Source organism: Odocoileus virginianus, chromosome 27 (assembly GCF_023699985.2).
Source record: "Odocoileus virginianus isolate 20LAN1187 ecotype Illinois chromosome 27, Ovbor_1.2, whole genome shotgun sequence".
NCBI lineage: Eukaryota > Metazoa > Chordata > Mammalia > Artiodactyla > Cervidae > Odocoileus > Odocoileus virginianus.
The window spans coordinates 4,506,208-4,518,032 of NC_069700.1; the positions used below are offsets into that span (position 1 = coordinate 4,506,208).

General features: G+C 39.7%; 1 long non-coding RNA gene across 1 annotated transcript; it reads right to left on the reverse strand.

Moving 5' to 3' along the window:
* Positions 1–255: 255 nt before the first annotated feature.
* On the reverse strand, positions 256–11,504 carry LOC139031600 (uncharacterized). Its single transcript, XR_011484098.1, has 2 exons — positions 6,862–11,504; positions 256–3,222 (listed from the first exon to the last, which is right to left on the reverse strand). It is a non-coding gene; the product is annotated as an uncharacterized lncRNA (long non-coding RNA).
* Between the last annotated feature and the right edge of the window lie 321 nt (positions 11,505–11,825).

The window sequence follows — 11,825 nt, forward strand, 5'->3', positions numbered from 1 at the left end:
CAGTCGAGGGTGGCGTGAGCCTGCAGAGTGGTGAAACAGAAAAGCCTAAGGAGCAAGACAGATCTGTTTATGAACCTTGGTTTGTGCACTTATGAAATGTGTGACTAGAAAATTGGGCTGTTATTATTTGAGCTTCAATGTCTTCACATAAGAAACGGTAAACATAATGCTTGTCCTACAGAACTGCAGTAAGAAATAGGAAACGCTTGGGTGAAGTACCTAGCACAGTGCCCGAACATTGACACATAGCAGAAATTCAATAAATTGTAATTATTATCTCATTAATAGCAGTGTAGGTAAATAACAGTAGCAGTCTAGGTAAACAAAGAATAAGATAAACCATACTAATACAATGCATGGTATCCAGTAAGCACTCAATAAATCTCAGGTCATCATTGTCATCATCACGACCATCACCACCCGAATCCTGGGAGACCTTTCTTTTTTCCTTTATTTCTTTCTTTCCTTACATTTTGTTTCCAATGTAGGTGCAACTATAACCAGTGACTCTAGACAAGATGTTTTCAAGGTAAGCTTTTTATGTTATTTTCAGAGAGACTTACTTTCCATCATAGCAGAATGAATTTTTTCAAGAATAAATACACCAAAATATAAAGTAATGCATCAATAACTTCAAATAGTAATTTTCAATGCATTATGGCTTAATTCTCTTCTCTCCAAATATTTGGGAATCTGTGAAAAAGAAAATTTAAATTCTCCAGCGTTTTTAAATCAGAAAGTATGGGTTTTCCGTAGTTTGCCTTAAATAATCAATATTTGTCAACATGTCTGTTCTCTCCAGAGGGTAGTAATTAGAATTGAGTAGTAAATTATCATTAATGTACATAAATGTAAGTGTCATATGTATCTTGTAAAATAAACATCTGGTGAAATTCTTGAGTGAGTCTATACATTATAAAATGGAAAGCATTTTTCAATGCTTCCAAAAACCTAAATAACTTTTATTTCCTTCCTAAAATTGGGGACTTTCTAAATAACATCATTCCGAGTTTATAATCTTCATATTTTTCCATGGCTCCACATTCTCCCATCTTTCCTTCTCTCCATATGTCTGAAACACAGTCATTTAAAACAGCAAGCTTTTGTTAATTACCAGAGACAAGTGTTAATGGATTTTAATTTTGCTTTATTAGAATTTATGCAAATTTCACTGTGTTGAGACTCCAAATAAAACCCTTACAGTCACTTTCTTTTTTTTTTTTTTGCTGTTGACTTTACTTTGTAGAAGAGGATGGAGAAAGTTTTAATTAGTAGTTGGTAACTGTTGATAGAAATATTCTTGTAATAAGAAATAGGTGTCATAAAATTGTCTTTAAAGCTATTTGAGTTTCATAATTTGTTAATTATCACTCGTCTTTCCTCTGAAGATTCAAATATTCCACTACACTGTCTGTAAGCTTGCTTATTTTTATTGTCTTAATGACTATCTGTTTATTTGTTTTTATCTTGATCACAATGTGTGCCTTGTTATACATTCAGTGGTATTTTTTCCTTCTTTCCAGTGGGTTGCATGACAGAGGTTTATTAGAAAGTTGCTCTGGCAATTTAATAAATACCCTGCCAAATAAAGAATTATATGAGAATTTTAGATATAATCCTGGCTCTAAAGATAGTATTTCCATATTATCCAGGAGATAAAAAAACAACGTTGAGTTTTCTAATATTCAAAATTATTCAAAAATACTTTCCTTTTGCATAGCTTTTCCACAATACTTTCACAGAAACTCAAAGTTATAAATGATCATAATAACATAAAAATGAAGTAAGGACTATTATCTCCATTTTCACCTTAGGAAATGAACCACTCGCCACAGCTTCTATAGCTAAGACCTGGTAAGGCCAGGATAGGAACAGTCTGGCTTGACTATAAGTTCTTGATACCATAGGTGCCTTAATCAATGAAGTTCAGAACTGAGGTAAGCAAGTTCTGGCATGAAGTAACTTCTCAAGTACCAGCAGGTGATGGTTTAAAACCTATTGTTGGTGTGGCTCGGTTACTAAATCATGTCGAGTGCTTTGGACCCCATGAATTGCAGCACACCAGGCTTCCCTGTCCTTCACTGTCTCCCTGAGTTTGCACAAACTCATGTCCATTGAGTCAGTGATGCCACCCAACCATCTCATTCTCTGTCACCCCCTTCTCATCTTGTCCTCAATCTTTCCCTATGTCCATTCATAAACCATCTGGTATTACTCCCTTCAAGAGGTGGAGTTTAATCCTCCTCTCCTGGAAAGTGGGCTGAATTTAGTGACTTGCTTCTAAAACAGAGGATGCAGCAGAAATGAAAGAATATAGCAGAAACTTCGCTTCTAAGATTAAGGTTTAAAAAGACCGCAGTTTCTGTCTTGGGAGTTCTCCCTTTGATCTTTCACTCTGGGAGAAACCTACTGCCTTGTCTTAGGACACCCAGGTCTCCCCGTGAAGAGGCATTTGCGGTGAGAATCTAAGAATCCCCTCCAAGAGCCATGTATGTGACTGAGACTTCTCAGAAGATCTAGTCCAAGTTTCAGCCTGCATAGCCTCCGCTGGCTTCCTGCCTACAGCTTCATGAGAAACCTGAGCCAGAAGCACCCAACTAAGCCACTCTCAAATTCCTGACCCTATGAAACTATGAGATAATGAATACTCATCGCTCCAAGCCACTATGTTCAGGGGTAAGCTGTTGTGAAGCAATAAAGAACCAACACGAAGTGCTTGTCAGAGCCTTTGATTCTTAGAGACAGGGCAAATAAATTAAGGAGCCTAGGATCCCATAACTGAAGCCTGGGATCGTACCAAGAGAAGCAGAATTTTTTTTTTTTTAATTCAGAAGGCCAAAGGACATCCAGTCATGGTTTCCTGGGGCTCCACATGGCTGCTGGTGCGTTGGTTAAGAGCTAAGCCTCGGAATCAGAACTTCCTGGGTTAAACATCCGATGCTGATGTTTGCCATGTAACCTGTACAGAGGGGGCTTCCCACGTGTGGCAGGGGTAAGGAACCCGCCTGCCAATGCAGGAGACGCAAGAGACGTGGCTTCAATCCCCGGGTCAGGAAGATCCCCTGGAGGAGGAAACGGCAACCTACTTCGGCATTCTTGCCTGGGAAATCCCATGAACAGAGGAACCTAGCCGGCTACCGTCCATGGAGTCCCAAAGAGTCCGACACGATGGAGCAGAACAGCAGCTGGGCAGAGTATGCTGCAGTCCTACACCTCCGTTTCCTAGTGTGAAAAATGCAAATATTTTAAAAAAAAATTCCAGCCCTCTGGGGAGGATTAAAAGTGGTTCTGTGTGCAGAGTTCTTAACTTCCTAATCATAGTGAAGGCTCAATAAATGCTATTTCTTACCATTGCAGCAGTAGCAGTAGAAGAATTTAGGAGAGCAAAGAATAGACTTGGCGAGGGTGACACTTTGAGTGCTGTTGGGTCCTGGGACCGACCAGACAGTGAAGTCATGGGAGGGACTTCCCCGATGGTCCAGGGGCTAAGACTCATTGCTCCCAATGTCGGGAGCCTAGATTCAACCCCCAGTCAGGAACTAGATCCCACAGGCTAAGACCCAGTGCAGCTAAATAAATATAAAAATAAATTTAAAAAATAAAGTCTCAGGACCCAGAGGAGCCTACAGAGTCACATGGGGTCCGGAGACTCCACGGGCCCAGGACATGTGGGACCTGGAGATTTCCTGATGCAGATAATCCAGTGGCCAGTTAGCATCTGGAGTTTCTCATCCCGCAGAGCGGGAGTTGCTTAGTGATTTAAGTGATAGACTGAGGAGAACGGCAACTAAGAATGTGTGAAGTTTGGGTCTGGAGGAGCACGTGAGATCCATAAGGTGGTAAGATACGAAAGCATGTGTTGGACCAGCGACCAAGTATAAGAGCTGGCTGAAGCACAATTGTACTGATAGCACCACTTGGAATGATGGCCTATATTTTAGGACAAAGAGGAAAAGTCCCCGTTACACAAAAGCAGAGAGCCTATAATTTGACTTTCGGGAACGGGTTTTCTAAGAATGGGACTTGACATGCTATTTAATCTTGCCGTGCTCTACATGTCCAATTTTACCACTTATGTCCCCATTAAGTACTCTTTTCCTCCTAAGAGGAGATGCTAAGCCGTCTCTAAACTGACAGTCCCTGATCTTAAAAAGCAGGATTTGGAAATGGCAACAGTGACCACTATTATAATTAATGCCAGACATCTTCAAAGACCTTCTTTCACCTACAAATGAAACTAATTACTAGTCTTTTTTGCTGGGAGTCCCTCACTGAGCTCTGCAGCTGGGTCATCTCTTGCAGTTTATTCTCAAAGGCCTTTCGATAAATCTGTTTTGAATTCTGTGGCCACCCTTCCCCCACTACCTAAAAGAAATTTTCAGGAAATAGAACCTAGTAAATTGATTTATAGCAGCCCGCACTCTGGTGGGGAGCTTGCCGGTACTGAGGCAGTGAATTCCAGTCCCTCCCCCTCTTGGCCATGCCCAGGTGTAAACAAATAGAGTTAAAAGAACCAGGTAGGCACCATGGCATGCCATCAAAACTCTTAAGGCAAAGAACTGGAAAGAGAATGCACATGCTAACCTTTAAAAACTTTATTTATAGAACACCTAAGGAAATGAAAGGATTTTAAAGAATTTTAGGACTGGAACAGACCTTTGAGACCTTCTATGTTCGTCCAACATTTTCTTTTTTTTTTGATTTACAATATTTTCTTTTAGGTATACGATACCTGAATTCACAATTTTAAGTTTACAATTTAAAATTCATAATTTTAAAATATCATAATCCATTTATACTTATTATAAAATATTGGCTATATTCCCTGTGCTGTATAGTATGCCCTAGGAGCTTCTTTTATGTATAGGAGTTTATATCTCTCAGTATCTCTTAGTACCCTAACCCTGTTCTCTATAACTGTGAGTCTGTTTTTCTGTTGTTGTTATATTCACTAGTCTCATTTTTCAGATTTCACATATAAGTAATAATATAAAATACCTGTCTTTCTCTGTCTGACTTGTTTCACTAAGCCTAATGCCATTCAGGCCCATCTGCATGGTTGCAAATGGCAAAACTTCATTCTTTTTTATGGTTGAGTAGTATTCCATTCCATCCACATACTGTATCCTTCTATTCATAATGATAGGCAGTATTTATTAAGAACCTGTTATGGATCAGACATTCCTGGACTGTAAATCTTGTCAGCAGTTTTTCACCTGTTCTGCAGAGTTCTAAGATTCCATGGAGGGTCTCAGAAGCTGCAGTGAAGGGTCAAAAGGAGACTAATGAGTTCACATACAGGGCTGCTTCCTTGGCTTCAACTAGATCAGTTTTGCATTTACCTGATTAATACATTGATCCTCTACATGAGATTTTGTTTGAAAAGTAGTATGTCTTTTTAAAATGTTGGAAAACTTCTACAGAAATATTGGATCAAGATGGCAATCCAAACAAAAAAATGCTCATCCAGCCTTCCTCACCTGATCTAAACCCTAAAACTAACCTAAAGGATATATATCTACAGATACCTATAAATATATACATTCTATATGTCTTTAGATATATAGATATTTGAAGACCATGTTGACTTGCAAGAAGAATTTCTCTAAATGGATCAAACATTCTGCAAGAACTGCTGAAACACAGAAAACAGAACTGGGATAACACTGAAAAGAGACCCACTGCCCACCATTAAAGAAGAGGGCACCTATAAATTGTGAGTCAGGCTTCAGTACTGCTCCAAGCTTAGGGAAAGGAGATACAGGGTCAGGAGGCAGCCCCAAACCAACATTTAGGGTGATTCTGGTAGCATTCCAGCAGCAGGAACCATCAGGCAGTTCCTCTTTTCTTCCTTCCACCTGTGCTACACAGCAAACAGCCAAAGTAATTCCAATGGGACCTCTTGGGGATTATAAGCAGGGTAATAACCAAGAGACGTGTGTACCCGAGAAGAAAGTGGGAGTTCCCATGCTCAGGAGACCAGCTACTGATCCACTTGGTCTGGTGGTATATCCTTCCTCTCCCAAAATGGAGTTGCTGCTGTTTTTCTCTCCGTGGAGACTCTCTCTCTCTTCTATGCCATGCCTTTCCTGCACAGCGTCAGCTCGTCCCAATCCAAGAACAGTGCTGAGTGGAGAATGGGAACCAGTCTCCAGTCAGGTTACCTCTGAAGTCTGTTCAGTTTTCTGCATCTGCTCTGCCATCGCCCAGTTCCACGTTATCACCATCCCTTGCTGGGATGGCTGTAATAGCCTCCTAGCTGGTTCAACCGCATTCTCCTGGGATGCCTCTATCCTCTGCTCCAGGAGATTAACCTGATCTCGTAGGGCATAGTAGGTCATCATAATAATTAGGAATTTGGGGGACTTCTGGTGGTCCAGTGGTTAAGATTATGTCTTCCAGTGGAGGCGGTGTGGGTCAAGACTCTACCTTCCAATGTGGGGGGGGTGTGGGTTCGATCCCTGGTCAGGGAGCTGGTCCCTAGGGGAGTCGCGGAGCTAAGTGTAGTGGCAGCGGCCTCACTTCGGGGCCTCAGCTACGTCTTTATTGTCTCCAGATTGGAATCCGAGATCCGCAACACTGCCAAGAGAAGGTGGTACCCACCTCAGCCAGGAAGCAGCCCCAACATCATTTTCAATTCCCCTCCATGCCACCCATCACCCTCGATTCAAAACAGCAAAAACTGAAGCTCATAAGGGCTTAGGGGTTCTCTCTACACCAGAGACCAGAGGCCAATCCTTTGACTGCTAATCTAATTCTCTTCTGACTACGTTAAAGTTTATGAAATAAAGATGAATGAGCCGAGAAACGTGAATCAGAACAGTTCTTTCGCAGACACTGTGTACAGTTCCTGCAACTTACCTGGCTTTTTGATTCTGAGTATCAGGATAAGGATGATCAGTGTCATTCATGCATTTACGATGCCTGAGGGATTCTTTTAATGTGCAAATATATAAAGACAAAAAAAAAACAATGCATTGAGAAAAATGACATCCACATCTGGAAGGTATGCAGGTTACCAGAAACACCACTTCCCAAGTGGCGTTAGTGGTAAAGAGCCCACCTGCCAATGCAATGCAGGAGACCCAAGGGACACGGTTCAATCCCTGAGCACCTCCTGCATAGGTTGCCCTATGTGTCTCTTCATCTGGCTGTCTTCTGCATCCTCTATCATATCCTTTATGATAAGCCACTAAACATAAATCTTTCCTCCAATTCCATGAGCAGTTCTAGCAAATTCTAGTGTGGAACCCAAGAAGGGAGTCATGGGAACCGGTCCGTCAGAGGTGCAGATGATAACCTAGGACTTGTATTTGGCATCCGAAGTGGGAGCAGACTGCGGTTGAACTTTCAACTTGTGGAATCTGATGCCAACCCCAGGTAGGACACCCGACTGGTGTCACAGAGACTTGATATGTAGAAAGCCCAAATGTCTGTTGTCAGAAGTGTCATGAGTGTCAGAATAAAAAGAACACACAGGAGAAGGGTGTTCTTCCTAGACACAGAGAAAAGAAGATGAAAGAAAAATGTCACTTGTTAAAAGATGTTTTTCTCTTTTTTCCCAAATCTGAAGTCCTTAATATATATGTGTGTATACACACACACACACACACACACACACACATATATATATATGTATGTATATGGGCTGGTGGTTCAGCATTAAAAATCTGCTTGCAATGTAGGAGACCCGGATTTGATCCCTGGGTTGGGGGGATTCCCTGGAGAGGGGAATGGTTACTCACTCCAGTATTCTTGTCTGGGGAATTCCATCAACAGAAGAGCCTGGTGGACTACAGTCTATGGGGTCAAAAAGAGTTGGACATAGCTGAGCCACTAACACACAACACACACAATACATATATATATACATACGAACAATAAGGCCCACTGTATAGCCTAGGAGCTACAGTCAATATCTTATAATAATCTATAGTGGAAAAGAACCCGAAAAATAATAAATACATGTATTTATATATATGCACAACTGACTCTTTTCACTGTATATCTAAAATATTATAAATCAACTATACTTCAATTTTTTAAATTATATATATATACATATATATACATATATATAAACCCAAAATGTAATTTAAAAAAACTCAGGTATATACAAACTGAACGCTTGTATTAAAAATCTATTTTAATAGAATCTACATAGATAGTTGAAATCACAAAGAAGAATAAAAAGACCAAGCAGTCCATTTTCATGAAGTATTACTTTACTATGCAACACACTTGTATTTTTAAGTGAGTAAATGCATTTTCCCTGGAAATAATTTTAAAAAAAAGAAAAACTGCGCCATCAAATACTTTTTCACCCTTTTCTTGAAACAATTTACAGCAAAATACATTTAGCACATTGGGTCTTTGATCTCCAATTTCAACTAACCAGTAGGGCAATAGTTACAGTTGAGGTCATGTTGAGGTCTTGACTTCCCATATACCTTTTTTCTTCAAGGAAACTTCCATTCTCATCATCAACTGTCAAACAATGCACTAGTTGCCCAAATTTTAATACCTTACATCAGAGCAAATAAATGAGAGCCTGAGAGAGAGCTGGCAGCATTCACTGAAACCCTGTCTTCCTACTTGGTTTCTTGATAGAGCATGGATAAGGCATAGGTGGTTGAACTCTTGAGCAGAGAGGGTAACCCACACATTCCCGCAATATTTAAAATACTCTATGCATTTTTTGGGCTTCTCAGGTGGTGCTACTAGTAAACAATCTGCCTGCCAGTGCAGGAGACCTAAGACAGGTTTGATCCCTGGGTTGGGAAGATACCCTGGAAAAAGGCACGGCAAACCACTCCAGTATTCTTGCCTGGAGAACGCCACGGGCAGAGGAACCTGGCGGGCTACAGTCCACAGGATCGCAAAGGGTCGGACCGGCCTGAAGCGACTTAGCGCTTATGCATGCATATTTTGCATGTGTGCAAAAGTCAGTTATTTGACATTGTGTTGCCATGTCTTCATTTCTTAAAAAGTTGCCTTAGTTCTCGTAGAAATAGCATGTCATCAATTTATTCTGAGGCAGAAACTAACTTGACATTCACAGCCTACAATAGTATATTGAAAGATGAAATTATAAATTGGAACATAGGGAGAAAATCACATTCCAAAATGCTTTATACACTCAAATGCATTTTTTTTTTTTTTAGAAAGCAAGGGTGAGAACTGGCACATGCTGCTGCCTGGCTTCCCCATGACTGATTATAGCTGGTGGAGAGTTCATAAAAGAGCAAAGCTAACTGTCAAAGCACATTAGCAGCTGCAAAGGAGAAGACAAAAGAATAATGCCACCATTATTATTTATAGTTGTTCACTGGGGTGAGTTGAGTCCTACTTTTTCCTACCTGAGCAGTGGAGAATAGACAGTCTCTAAACACTGCATCCATCTCCTGATACTGTTTTTGTTCATGTCAGCATTCTGTATAGGTTTTCTTACACTGTACACAATATAGTTTTTATTTTTTATTCATTTTTAATTAATTTTTGTTGTAACATAGCTGCTTTCCGATACTGGGTTAGTTTCTACCGTACCGCAAAGTAAATCAGCTGTATTTCCTCTTTTTTGGATTTTCTTCCTATTTAGGTCACCACAGAACTCTATGAAGGTTTCCTTGAGCTATACAGTAGGTTCTCATTAGTTATCTACTTTAGACATAATATCAATAGTGTATATATGTCAATTCCAATCTCCCAGTTCATCCCACCCCCTCCTCCCCATCTTGATGTCCATGTGTTTGGTCTCTACATCTGTGTCTCTATTTCTGTTTTTGCAAATAAGATCATATATACCATTTTTCTAGATTCCACATATATGCATATACAGATATTTGTTTTTCTCCTTAGGACTTGCTTCACTCTTTATGACAATCTCTAGATCCAACCACATCTCTACAAGTAATCCAATTTCACTCCTTTTTTTCAGTGTAATTTGACAGTGCCTGTCTCCAACAGAAGTGAGCAAACTAGATGTCAAATTCAAAATTCCTTGAGGCTGTTAAGTTATCAACACTACTCTAAGAGTAAGTATATCTCAATCAAAACATAGAATGGAAAAAGTAGTTCTTGGAATCAGACCTGTGATTGGAGTATGGTTGGTGATATTGAACAGTGTGATGCTTTATGTATATATATATATATATATATATATATATATATATATATATATAGTCCTCACCTTCACAGAGCTTACAGTTTAATGTTCAAAGCAGAAATTAACCAAAATGTGTACGTATTAATTGTACAGGGTGAGCTAAGAGTAGTATATGAGAACACAGTACAGAGTGAACTGATATAGAGAGTCAGGGAAGACTTCGATAAGAAAATAGTGTCTGAATTGGGCTCTGAAGGGTGAGTAGGAGTCAATCAAAGGGTTAACCAAGGGAGAGGCTGGGAAAAGAAGCAATGGGAACCACTATGATTGGAGGCAAAGTATCTGTGACGGCCAAGATCGACAGGAGTATGATGTGCCCAAGAGAATGTTCCTGTGGTTGGAGTACACAGCGTTGAGGGGAAATGACACAAAATCAGGCCACGCAAGGTTGGCAGGACACACAGAGGCTTGCTTGTTGTACTGGAGATGAGGTCTTTATCAGAGAAGAATTTGCGAGCCACTGGAAGGTTTTGTGCTCGTGTGTGTGCTGGAGTGAGGGTGTATGTGTGTGCGTTACACTGTATTTGGTAGCTTTGGAGAAAATGCAGTACACAGTCATACTTCAAGCACTTCAACTCAATCACTCTTGCTGGGAAACAGAAGAAACTAAAGTGGGCATCAGACTACATGTTGGGACTAGATAGGAAGAAAATACCTTGATTCAGGTAAAAGGTGTTGAAAAATTAGCTGGAGATAATCAGATATTTGGAATGAGACTCTGGCTAAGAACTGGATGGATGGTCTGCGGGGACAGTGAACCAGATTTTGGAGGGAGAAGATAGGTTATGTCCTTGGTTTTCAACCTGCTGACTTTGAGCTGCCTATGAGACAACCAACTGGAGATGAGAGTGGATAACCTGGCTAATATCCATTGAAAGTAATGGATATGCACTTTCAATATCTATTAAGAGCTCTCAGCATTGACCAAGAACAAAATCATTTGATCTGTGAGGTGAGCTCAAGGCTAAAGTTATTTGAGCTGTAAAATGACTTCTAAAGAATGTATAGGATTTTAATATTTGGGGACTGAAGGACATTCCAGAAAGAAATTTGTAATCATACTAAAGCAGGAACATATTGGGTCTGCTCTTTCATTAGCCACTAACATAAAGTATTTTCTTTTATAACATAATTTAATCAAGACTTAAAAAAAATTAGGCTCTAAAGGGCATTAATCCATTATTCTCTTCCCTTAGTCCAATGGAATGTTAATTTTAGAGTAGGCTCACTTAATAGATGAAGTAACTGCCTTATAAAGGGTGAGTTCCTACATCCTATGAAATTTACAACCTTTTTCCTATAATCACAATTTATTCAAAAATTTCCAGAATTTCCTTCAGAATTATTGCTTTTATAAAGGCAAAAAAAAAAAAAACACCTTTTAAACTTCTCAACTATTTCTGTAATTTGTTGTAACATTTGGCAAAACTTTGCCTTTGATCTTTTCTTTTTCACTCAGACCCACCAGTTTGGCCAGCTATAATCCACAATTAATTTTTTAAAAAACACACGAAATGTGCAAACTAGTTAATTCTTTATTAAATGGGTTTACATTCAAGGTTATCCTTTCAATTAAGCTCAGTCCCTGTAGTTATATATAAATATGCTTGCTTACTGTGGAGAGACATTTAAGCTTGCAGGGACTTGCAGGGGGAAACAA